The sequence below is a fragment of the Mus pahari genome, chromosome 6 (genome assembly GCF_900095145.1).
Source record: "Mus pahari chromosome 6, PAHARI_EIJ_v1.1, whole genome shotgun sequence".
In the NCBI taxonomy this organism is placed as follows: domain Eukaryota; kingdom Metazoa; phylum Chordata; class Mammalia; order Rodentia; family Muridae; genus Mus; species Mus pahari.
The window spans coordinates 74,363,239-74,374,610 of record NC_034595.1 but is presented as its reverse complement, the minus strand read 5'-3'; the positions used below and the strand labels follow the sequence as shown (position 1 = coordinate 74,374,610).

Sequence of the window (11,372 nt, the reverse complement as noted above, 5' to 3'; positions counted from 1 at the left end):
ATAACCTTGAGGTTGGATTTTGAAGGTCATTAGAAATGGTGGTAGCATCTTAGATGAAGAGATTTTTCTGATAAAGATGAACAAATCTTGGCAAAGCTTTTATAAAACAAAACGCGACTGTCCTCTCCTGTTTTGTTCTGGTGGCAGGCCTACAACTTAGTTTGTGCAAGAGGAGGAGGAAGAGGAGAAGAAAGGTGTATTTGGGCTCATGGTTCTTGTATAAGAGAGCTACTTCCAGTGATGTCCTGACAAGGCATCTCATGGTGACTCATGGCACAACACAAAGAGATTACATCTGTGCATGTGAAACAATGTTTTTGTTACTATGTAAATGCTAGTTAAGAGTTTAGTCTTAGATAATGCAGGGTAATCATTGACTTTTTACCCAAATGAAGGCTTTACTGACCATTTGAAAATCATGTTATCTCATGGGACTAAATATGTGGAGTTATAGCTGTATTTCCTTACTCCATAAGTGCCAGGAACCATTTTTTTCTGTCCTTATATCCACTCAAACCAGAAATTAGCAAAAGGTAGACAGACACTCATCTACTGGTTGAAGTAAACAATTGAGGAAATATATGTATTTATCTATCAATTCATTCCAATAAATGGCTACTCAGAGCTTTTCCTGAGCAGGTGTCATGGTTACCATGGTATACAAAAGCAAGAGTCCCTCCCTACCTCAGAGAATAATTTCTGGTGATTATATTAATAAAGAAGCCTTGCTAGGTGTAGTGACTCACACCTTTGGTTTCAACACTTGGGAGACAGAGCCCTAACCCACCCCCACCCCATGTATTTGTGGTCAACCAAGTGGATATAGCAAGTTCCAAGCCAGCCAGGACTACATAGTGAGACCCTGTCTAAAAAAAAAAGAAAGCTGGAAAGTGGTGGTACACACCTTTAATCCGAGCACTTGGGAGGCAGAAGCAGGAGGATTGTAACAAATTTGAAGTCAGCCACAGCTGGGTGGTGGTGGTGTCTCATGCCTTTAATCCCAGCACTTGGAAGTCAAAGGCAGGTGGATCTTTGGGTTTAAGGCCAGCCTAGTCTATAGTCAGGCTACACAGAGAAACCCTGTCTCGAAAAACCAAGAAAGAAAGAAAGAAAGAAAGAAAGAAAGAAAGAAAGAAAGAAAGAAAGAAAGAAAGAAAGAAAGAAAGAAAGATTGATTTGGGCTTTATTCCTAAGATATATTTTTCTGCAAATATTCCATAATCTAAAAAAGGGAACATTCAAAACACTCTAGTTCCAAGCATTTTGCCTATTTCCTCATTTAGTGTCTGTCTTTCCCTATACATAAGCTTTATGAGAACAAGAACTTTAAATGACATCTAACATGGCACAGACTAAATGCTCAATACCTGTCTGTTAAATAAACACATGAATTCAAGGCATAGATAAGCAAAAGCCACATGCTTTTTCGCTCATGACTGTCTAGTTCAGAATTTCCTGCCTCAACAACCGTCATCAGGCTATCTTTGCTGAATTTTAATCTATAAGTAGCCTAATAAAGTCTATTAACACAAGGGGTTGGAGAGAGAGCTCAGTGGTCAAGAACACTTGCTGCTCTTACAGAGAGACTGGGTTTGATTCCCAGCATCCATGTGGCAGATTATAATCCCTTATAACTCCAGTTCCAGGGAATCTGAATGTGGTACATGTACATACAGGCAGGTACTCACATAAATACACATAAAATAATAAATCTAAAAGATTCCTTTAAAGCCTATTAATGCTTAACATATAAGTACATATAAAGTTTTTGAACAGGTAGATAGAAGCTGGGTGTTGTGGTACACACCTATACTCCCAGGCTTTGAGAACTAGAAGCAGGATTACTAGAAGTTTAAGGTCAGCCTAGTATGTTCAGAGGCCAGCTGGGTGTGGTGGGGCACACCTTTAATCCCAGCACCCCCTCCCGTGGCAGAGGCAGGCTTATCTCTGTGAGTTCCAGGCCAGCTTGGTCTACATAACAAGTGGCAAGAAAGTTAGGATTACATAGAAAGACCTCCATCTCCATTGTTGGTTCACCCTGCAAAAATAAATAAATAAATAAAAGTTTCTACTCATCCAACACTATATAACTATATAGTGAGGCTTTGTCTCAGGGAAAATAAGTAAACAAATAAACAAATCCATAAATCCATAAATAACTGGCTGAAGAAATAGCTCATCAGTTAAAAGCACATGCTGTTCTTACAGAAGATCTAGGTTCAGTTCCTGGCACCTATATGATGCTAACCTTCTATAACCTCCTGTAACTCCAGTTCCAAGAGATCTGACACCTTGGCTTCCTAAGCACTAGGTACAATGTAGGCAAATACACATGAAATAAAAGATAAATAGATCTTTAAAATATAAGTAAATAAAAGCTATCACTATGAAGCTAAACCAAGGAGAGAGTTCTGAAGTGAAGGAGCATCTTGTATAAGGAAGTAGGCTCCTGCTGAGCCTATAGGACAGCACCGTTGTTCTATAAAGGCCAGGATGACATGAGGCAAGGTACCTTGGACTTTATCCCCAAGATCGGAATGCAAAGCTGAAGGATGATTAGAGGTAAAGTTGGGGAGTGAGTGGGGGTCAGAGAGATGAAGAAGTTTCTTTCTCTCCCTCTCCCTCTCCCTCTCCCTCTCCCTCTGTATGTATGCATGTATGTATGTATATTTTGGTATATGTATGTGTACCTACGGGTGTGTTCACATATGCACATGGAGATCAGAGGTTAACCATTAGGCGGCCTCCTTGATCTCTTTCTTTTCATTTGCTTACTTGGACAGCACCGACTGTAAGTCAGAGAACATCTTGCAGAAGTCAGTTCTTTTCTTCTACCATGTGGGGCCCAGGAACAGAACACAGGCTTGGTGGCAGCTGCCTTCCTCTGATGAGACATTTTGCCATCCTGAGACTTCATTTTTTGAGACAAGGTCTCTCCTTGACTCTGAGGCTCATAGACTTAGCTAGTCTGGTTGGCTCATGAGTTTCAGTGGTCTTAGGGACCTGAACACAGATCCTCAGATTTGCATTTTGTAGACATTTTGCCAACTGAGCCATTTCTCTCAGCCTCTTGAAATTTCATAATTAAAGATACATTAAAGCCAGGTAAGGCAGCTGCATTCCCAGTACTTGAGAAGTGAAGGCAGACAGACTGTCATGAGTTCAAGGCCAACTTGAAGTAAAAAGTGAGACTATTTTTTTTCTTTTTTCTTTTTGTAAAGATAATATTTAAAAAAAAGATAATATTTAGAGAATATAATTTGTGACTAATTTGGATGTAGGAAAGAAGAGAGGGAAACGTCTAGGATGGCTCCCAAGTTTATGGGAAATCTGCAAAGTTCAGATTCACCTATCTAAACATATAGATTCACCTATCTAAACATATAGGATATCATCTGGGTGCAGTGGCTTACACCTTAATGCAAGTCCTTGGGAAGCAGAGCAAGGACAGGCTCTGCATTTGAGGCCTGCCTCATCTATAGAGTGAATTCCAAGACTGGGAGGATTATGGAGAGACCCTGTCTTAAAAAACAAAAACAAGCTGGGCGTTGTGCTAGGAGCTGGAAGGCAGAGGCAGGCAGATGTCTATTTTTTTTTTTTTTTCCTTTTTGCTTTTTCAAGACAGGGTTTCTCTGTGTAGCCCTGGCTGTCCTGGAACTCACTTTGTAGACCAGGCTGGCCTCGAACTCAGAAATCCGCCTGCCTCTGCCTCCCGAGTGCTGGGATTAAAGGCGTGCACCACCATGCCTGGCACAGATGTCTATTCTGAGTTCAAGGCCATCTGGGTCTACAGATTGAGATCCAGGCCACACAGAGCTACATAGAGAAATCCTGTCTTGAAAAACAAACAAAACAGAAACCACAAGATAGCAATTAGCCTTGAGGGGAGAGCGTGTGCCCCTTTGGAACATGTGTGGCATCCCAGGAATTTCAGGGACATTCAGGCTGCAAGATTTAAATAGTATCTCATAATGACAAGAGGCTGGTAGGAAGCCTTAAATGTGTACCAGGCCAGGGATCCAAAGGGAAGCCCGTGTACCTTCGTATAAATCAGTGCATGCTTACTGCTGGTATGTTAGGAGAATATGCTCCTGGATGAGAGGAGGAAGTGGAGGGGAGTGGCTATATGTGGACCTTTGCATGTGATGATTTCACACAGAGAAGTATAAAGGCTTGGCCTTCTAGATTCATGTGCTCATTTAGTCAACAGATTTTATGGGGCATTCTGAAGGAGATTCTGTGCTCTGAGTGCTGAAGCTAGAGCTCTGAGCTGAACACTCACAGGGCAGCTTGCCTGAGGAGAAACACGAGTACCCGTGTATTCACGTGAGCCAAAGACTCTAAGGATGCTTTCCTTCCGGAGAGCTCCAGACAGCGAGAGCAGCTAGCCATGCTAATGAGGAGGTCATTGCTACCTACAAAAGCTCTATTTCTCATGAGTAACAGTGGCTCTGCCCTGCGTGGACAAAGACCCTTCCTTATGACTCGCCGAGATCCTCCAGGTTGGGTTCAGGCCTTGGAGCAGGCTGCACAACAGTGGAGCATATCACCAAGCTTCCTAATTACAGGATAGGCTCAGCAAGTCTCGGGAAGCAAGGCCACGCCCTTCCCCGGGAAAGAGGAGATACTTTTCCTCCCTGTGAGACCTCTGAATCTATGGCTTCTCGATCACCTTTACAGTTAGAAAATGCTTAAGAATGAGCCCTTTATTTTCAGATCTGAAACTCAGATTAAATGTGTCGTATCACCAAGAACCAGACTATACATTTTTCTCTTCCTTCCTTCTTTTTTTTTTTTTTTTTTTTTTTTAAATTTAAGACAGGGTTTCTCTGTGTAGCTGGCTGTTCTGGAACTCAGTCCTGTGGACCAGGCTGGCCTTGAACTCTCAGAGATCTGCCTCTGCCTCTTGAGTGCTAGGATTAAAAACATGACTCGCCACTACCCAGCTAAAGAACCAAACTATTAAAAGCTAGAACCAGGGCGGTAGAGATGGCTCAGTGGTTAAGAGAACTGACTGCTCTTTGGAAGGTCCTGAGTTCAAATCCCAGCAACCATATGGTGGCTCACAACCATCTGTAATGAGATCTGACTCCCTCTTCTGGTGTGTGTCTGAAAACAGCTACAGTGTATTTATATATAACAATAAATAAATCTTAAAAAAAAAAAGAAGCTAGAACTAGTCTGCAAAGCCCATCATGTATAGAGGTCGAAGGTATAGGTAAGGAGATTCCTAACTATTTTCCAGCTGGAAGAGACCTAAGCTGGACCCTACTATCAGAAGAGGTAAAGCACCATCCTTTTCCTGGAACACAGTCTAGTGGCAAGAATATTGATCTGTCCCCAAGGCTTATGGAATGGAGCGCCATAGACTGGGCCCTTGGGCAAAAGAAAAAGTAATCTACACAGAGGTGATGAAAGGCTTCCTAGAGAAGGTGGTAACACAGCTGTACTTCCATGTTTAAAATGATATTTATTTTGTCAAAGGGTCTCCTGTAGCCCAGGCTGGCCTTGAACTCATCACGCAGCCAAGGATGGCCCTGTATTCTTTTTTTTTTTTTTTTAAGTTTTATTTATTTATTATTTATATGAGTACACAGTAGCTGTCTTCAGACACACCAGAAGAGGGCATCGGATTCGATTACAGATGGTTGTGAGCCACCATGTGGTTACTGGGAATTGAACTCAGGACCTCTGGAAGAGCAGTCAGTGCTCTTAACCCCTGAGCCATCTTTCCAGCCCCAAGGCCCTGTATTCTTGGATCTTCCTGTTATGCTGGAATTTCACAGTTATGCACCATCCCACCCACACTAGAAACACAGCTCCACTATGGATGCTTCCTAGCAGGCAGGGGGCTCTAGATTTACTTCCACACCATTAAAATAATAATAACAATAAAATAAAGAAATAAACAATAACGGAAGTGCCAGGGGAAATGGCTCAGCAGAGAAAGTGCTCGCCATGCAAACTTGAGTTAAGTCCCCAGAACTCACGAAGCCGGAAGCCGGAAGGAAAGAACTGACTCTGACTCAACAAAGCTGTCCTTTGACCTCCACGCATGTGTGCACCCCTCCCAATATATATCAATAATACAGCAATAATGAGTAAACAAGTCACAAATAATAAATGAAATACATTAAAATAAAGGAAAGCAGGACATAGAAATGAACTGAGGGGCTGGAGCAGGGGCTTAGTAGTTAAAAGCACTTGCTACACTCTTTCTAAGCCGGCACTCCGTAAGTATGAAGCCATGCTCAGCTCGAGCGCCAAGATTGTGAAACCCAATGGCGAGAAGCCGGAGTTTGAGTCTGGCATCTCTCAGGCGCTGCTCCAGCTAGAGATGAACTCAGATCTCAAGGAACTCAACATCAACACAGCCAAGGAAACTGAAGTTGGTGGTGGTTGGATAACTATCATAATTTTTGTACCAGTTCCTCAGCTTAAATCTTTCCGGAAAATCCAAGTCCAACTAGTTCGTGAATTGGAGAAACTTTTTTTTTTTTGGTTTTTTGAGACAGGGTTTCTCTGTATCGCCCTGGCTGTCCTGGGACTCACCTTATAGACCAGGCTGGCCTCGAACTCAGAAATCTGCCTGCCTCTACCTCCTGAGTGCTGGGATTAAAGGTGTACGCCACCAAGCCCGGCTGTTCACCAAGTTCAGTGGGAAGCGTATTGTCGTCATTGCTCAGAGGAGGATTCTGCCCAAACCAACCTGGAAAAGCCTTACGAAAAATAAGCAAAAGTACCCCAGAAGCTGCACCCTGACAACAGTGCACTGCACGACGCCATCCGTGGGAATTGGTCTTCCCAAGTGAAATTGTGGGTAAAAGGATCCATGTGAAACTGGATGCCAGCAGGCTTATAACAGTTCACTTAGACAAAGCCAGGCAGAACAACGCGGAGCACAGGGTCCAAACTTTTTCTGGTGTGTACAAGAAGCTCACAGGCAAGGATGTTAATTTTGATTCCCATAGTTTCAGTTGTAAAGAAAACGACAGAATAAAGTATTATTCATAGTTAAAAAAAAAAAAAAAAGGCACTTGCTACTCTTCCAAGACACGGGTTCAATTCCCAGCATTCACCTGGCAGCTCACAACCATCTGTAACTCCAGTTCCAGGAGGCCCCATACCTTCTTCCGGCCTCTCTAGTTACCAAACATACAGGTAGGCAAAAACACTTATGTGTATGGAATAAGTAAATATATTAAAAAAAAAAAAAAAGAAATTGAAATTAGGGCAATGAATGAGTTCTCCAAACAGATGTCTAGAGGAAACCTTGAAGCCTTGCATAAGCTGTGAAAGCCACTCCCTAGCTCTTGGCCTTGATTTCCTCAACAGTAAAGCAGAAATAAGATGAGAGATGATAGATTGAGACGCAGTCCCAGACACACAGTGAGCATCCCCAGGGCAGCGGGTAATGTGTTGTTACAATGTAACGTTTTCGTGGATGCTGTGAGCAGAGAAATAAATCTGGAACTTAGCTGAGTCTGGGAGAGAACACCGTGTGCCTCCTGAGTGTGTGTGTGTGTCCCTATGTTAAAACAGAAAACTACAAAGCAGAATAGAGACTTTTCATAGAGATCCTGCGACACCACTCCAGAGTATGACACTTCCAGAAATCATTTCTCTAGTACTATTATTTGAAAATAATGACACAAATCCATTACACAGTGTAGTGCCACTCACATGCTGGGCGCTGTTCTCAGCCTGGGGAGTCACAGCCCAAGATCACGAAAGCCATCAAGAGTGGGCTGAGATGTAACTATCTCCTTGTTCTCGCTCTCACGCTGCCTACAGTGATGCTAATAATAACTATCACTGACATTTATTGAGCTCGCATGTATCACTTCCCTGAACCCTCTCAACACGCACAGGGTGCGTAGTAACGTCACCGCTTGGGGGTTGGGGTGAGTAACCGGGTTTGGGCCTGACCACTGGCAACAGGAAGGAACGTGGCAGCTCCTAATGCTTGTAAGACAACTTGCCACGGGGAGTGAACTTGATTGACAGCTGTCATTCTGTTTTGAGGACTGACTGTGAAGTTGCTGAGGCTACTCTTTCCCCAGCCTGTTCCAGCCCATGCTGGGCATAGTAGAGATCTGAATGGGGCCATTTCTTTACAGAAGGGATCTCTTCTAATAGTTGTGGATTCTGTATCCACCTAGCAGCAATCTCTCTTTTTTTTAAGATTTATTTAATTTATATGAGTACACTGTAACTGTCTTCAGACACACCAGAAGAGGGCATCAGATCTCATTACGGGTGGTTGTGAGCCACTATGTGGTTGCTGGGGATTGAACTCGGGACCTCTGGAAGAGCAGTCAGTGCTCTAACCCGCTGAGCCATCTCTCCAGCCCCTAGCAGCAATCTCAAGATTAGATTTGGATGTACCCAATCCTTTCTTCCTGTTTTCTTGCTTAGCTCTCAGGTCTATATCATGGCCATGATCTGAAGGCTCGCTCGCTGTCTCCCTCTCTCTTCCCCTCGTTTTCCCTCCCAGTCATTTCTCCAAATAAATCTCTTCTGACAGCCTTGAGGTTGGTAACACATTTACACCCCAAATTTATTTCATGTCAAGAATGCCTCTTCTGGCAGATTTCTGAGTTCGAGGCCAGCCTGGTCTACAGAGTGAGTTCCAGGACAGCCAGGGCTACACAGAGAAACCCTGACTCGAAAAAACAAAAAAGAACGCCTCTTGGGAAATCTAGTCCTAGACCTTGGGAACAGAACCTCCCAGTCATGAAAATCTAATGTCGTGAGACATATTTCTCAGGAGGGAAGAGGTGTGACTCTAGAGCAGTGGTTTGCAATCTGTGGACAGCAACCCCTCTGGGGGTCAGACGATCCTTTCACAGGGGTCACCTAAGACCATCAGAAATCGCAGATATTCACATTATACAGAAAACACATTGCAATTCACAACAGTAACAAAATTACAGTTATGAAGTAGCAATGAAAATAATTTCACGGTTTGGAGGGTCACAACATGAGGAACTGTATTAAGGGGTTGCAGCGTTAGTGGTTGAGAACCACTGCTCTAGAGAAAGAGCTGCAAGCTGAATGGAGGCGTAGCTTTCTGACCCACCATCTGGCCCTAGTCCTGAAAAGAGATCCAGAGAAAAGAACACCTCAGTAGGCTCTGATGCTAAGCCAAATCTGCCCTCAAGACTCAAAAAAGGCTACTTTTACCAGCCTGGATTACATAGTAAGACTATGTCTCAAAACAGGAGGGAAAGGAATGTGTGCTTGTCGCTTGTCTATTCTTTCCCTCACGGTATAGTCTAGGGTTCTCTAGAGAAACAGAACTTATAAATTGAAACACACACACACACACACACACACACACAGAGAGAGAGAGAGAGAGAGAGAGAGAGAGAGAGAGAGAGAGAGAGAGAGAGAGAGAGAGAGAGAGAGAGAGAATATATGAATATGAGAATATGTATGGCTTTTAAGCTATGGCCCAGTCAGTCCAACAATGGCTCTCCACAAGAATCCAGTAGTTGTTCAGTCTATAGAGCTGGATGTCTCAGCTGGTCTTTAGTATATGCCAGACCCCTGAAGTAGGTGTTGAAGTTTGGTCTGTTGCTATGTATTGTAATGCTAAATTCTGTACCCAAAGGCCTAGTTTTGAATAAATTATTTTGTGGTGCAAACCTTGTTCCATAATTTAAAACTATTAGTTAAATAAAAGTGGTGACAGCCTTGCTGGAGGGATTAGAGGAAGGCAGGTTTTGAGTTACCTGGTTGGGGGTTACAGAGCCAGGCGAGAAAAGAAAAAACGGGGGTGGGGGGGTGGGGAAGGAGGCTGCCATGAGGGGAGATGAACCACGAGCACACGGCCAGGAGAAACAGCAAATATTTGGGGTACACCACTGAGGAAGTAGCCAGGCCAGCAGTCAGAAAAGTAGGTTAGGGGCTCCCCCCCAGTAACTGTCAAGGCCAAATAACCACAGTCCGAGTCTCATTCATGTGTAAGCTAGACTGGGATAGGCTTAAATTGGTTTAGAGTAGGTGCCTATAGCAGTGAGGAAATGGACTTGGTAGCAAGAGTGAGAGCAAGCAGGCCAAGAGCAAGCTTCCTTCTTCCATGTCCTTTACATAGGCTGCCAACAGAAGGTGGGCCCCAAATTAAAGGTCGTCCTCCCACCTCAAACTGTCTGGATCGAAAGTAGGCCTTCTCACTTCAAATGGTTTAATAAAGAAAAGAATCCCAACTAGCCGTTGTGGTGCACACCTTTAATCCCAGCACTCGGGAGGCAGGTGGATCTCTGCGAGTTCTGGGCCAGCTTAGTCTACACAGTCGGCTCCAGGATAGATAGTCACAGCTACAGAGTGATATCCTGTCTTGGGGATTCAAGGATTCAGGGATTCCCAGCTGCTTAGATTTTAGTTAATTCCAGATGTAGCTAAGTATACCAAGCTAGCCTTGAACTCACAGAGGTCTGCCTGCCTCTGCTCCCAAATGCAGAGATTGAAGGTGAGTACCACCACACCCAGAGCCTCTTCCTTCTCCCCCTCCCCCAGGCAGGGTTTCTCTGTATAGCCCTGGCTGTTGTCCTGGAACTCACTCTGTAGACCAGGCTGACCTTGAACTGGGAAATCTGCCTTCCTCTGCCTCCCAAGTGCTGGGATTAAAGGTGTGCACCACCACTGCCCAGCTGAGCTTCTTCCTTATTTCCTGACAAAAACAAACAAAACTCTAGAGCCAGGTGTGGTGGCTCATGACTTTAATCTCAGCATTCAGAGGCCAGTCAAACAGCCAGGGCTACACAGAGAGACTTTGTCTCAAAATAACAATAACAACAAAACAACAGTTTGTGTCAAAAGGAAAGATCATTATAGCCTGTTTTTAAGATAAGTGTTTCGGGGGCTGAAGAGATACCTCAGCAAAGAACACTGGCTGCTTTTCTGAAGAACTCAAGTTCAATTTCCAGCACCCACATAGTGACTCACAACTCACTCTAGTTCCAGGGGCTCTGGTGCCCTCTTCTGGCATCTATGGGCATCAGGCATGCATGTGGTAACATACACTCAGAAACACATAAAACACATAAAATAATAAACACATAAAAAACAATGTTTATTTATTTTAAAAAAAGATAAAATTTATAGAGAAAAGAGACCTATTAAAAATGCCATTTGTTGGGGCTGGTGAGATGGCTCAGTGGTTAAGAGCACTGACTGCTCTTCCAGAGGTTCTGAGTTAATATCCCAGCACCCACACGGTGGCTCACAACCATCCATGAGATCTGACCCCCTCTTCTGGTGTGTCTGAAAAACAGCTACAGTGTACTTACATATAACAAATAAATAAATCTTAAAAAAAAATTCTAGCCGGGTGTGGTGGCGCACGCCTTTAATCCCAGCACTCGGGA

At 43.7% G+C, this 11,372-nt stretch overlaps 1 pseudogene; it reads left to right on the top strand.

Annotated features, from left to right (window-relative positions):
• The first annotated feature begins 6,247 nt into the window (after positions 1 to 6,247).
• Positions 6,248 to 11,372, top strand: part of LOC110323847 — a 10,753-nt pseudogene continuing 5,628 nt past the window's right edge.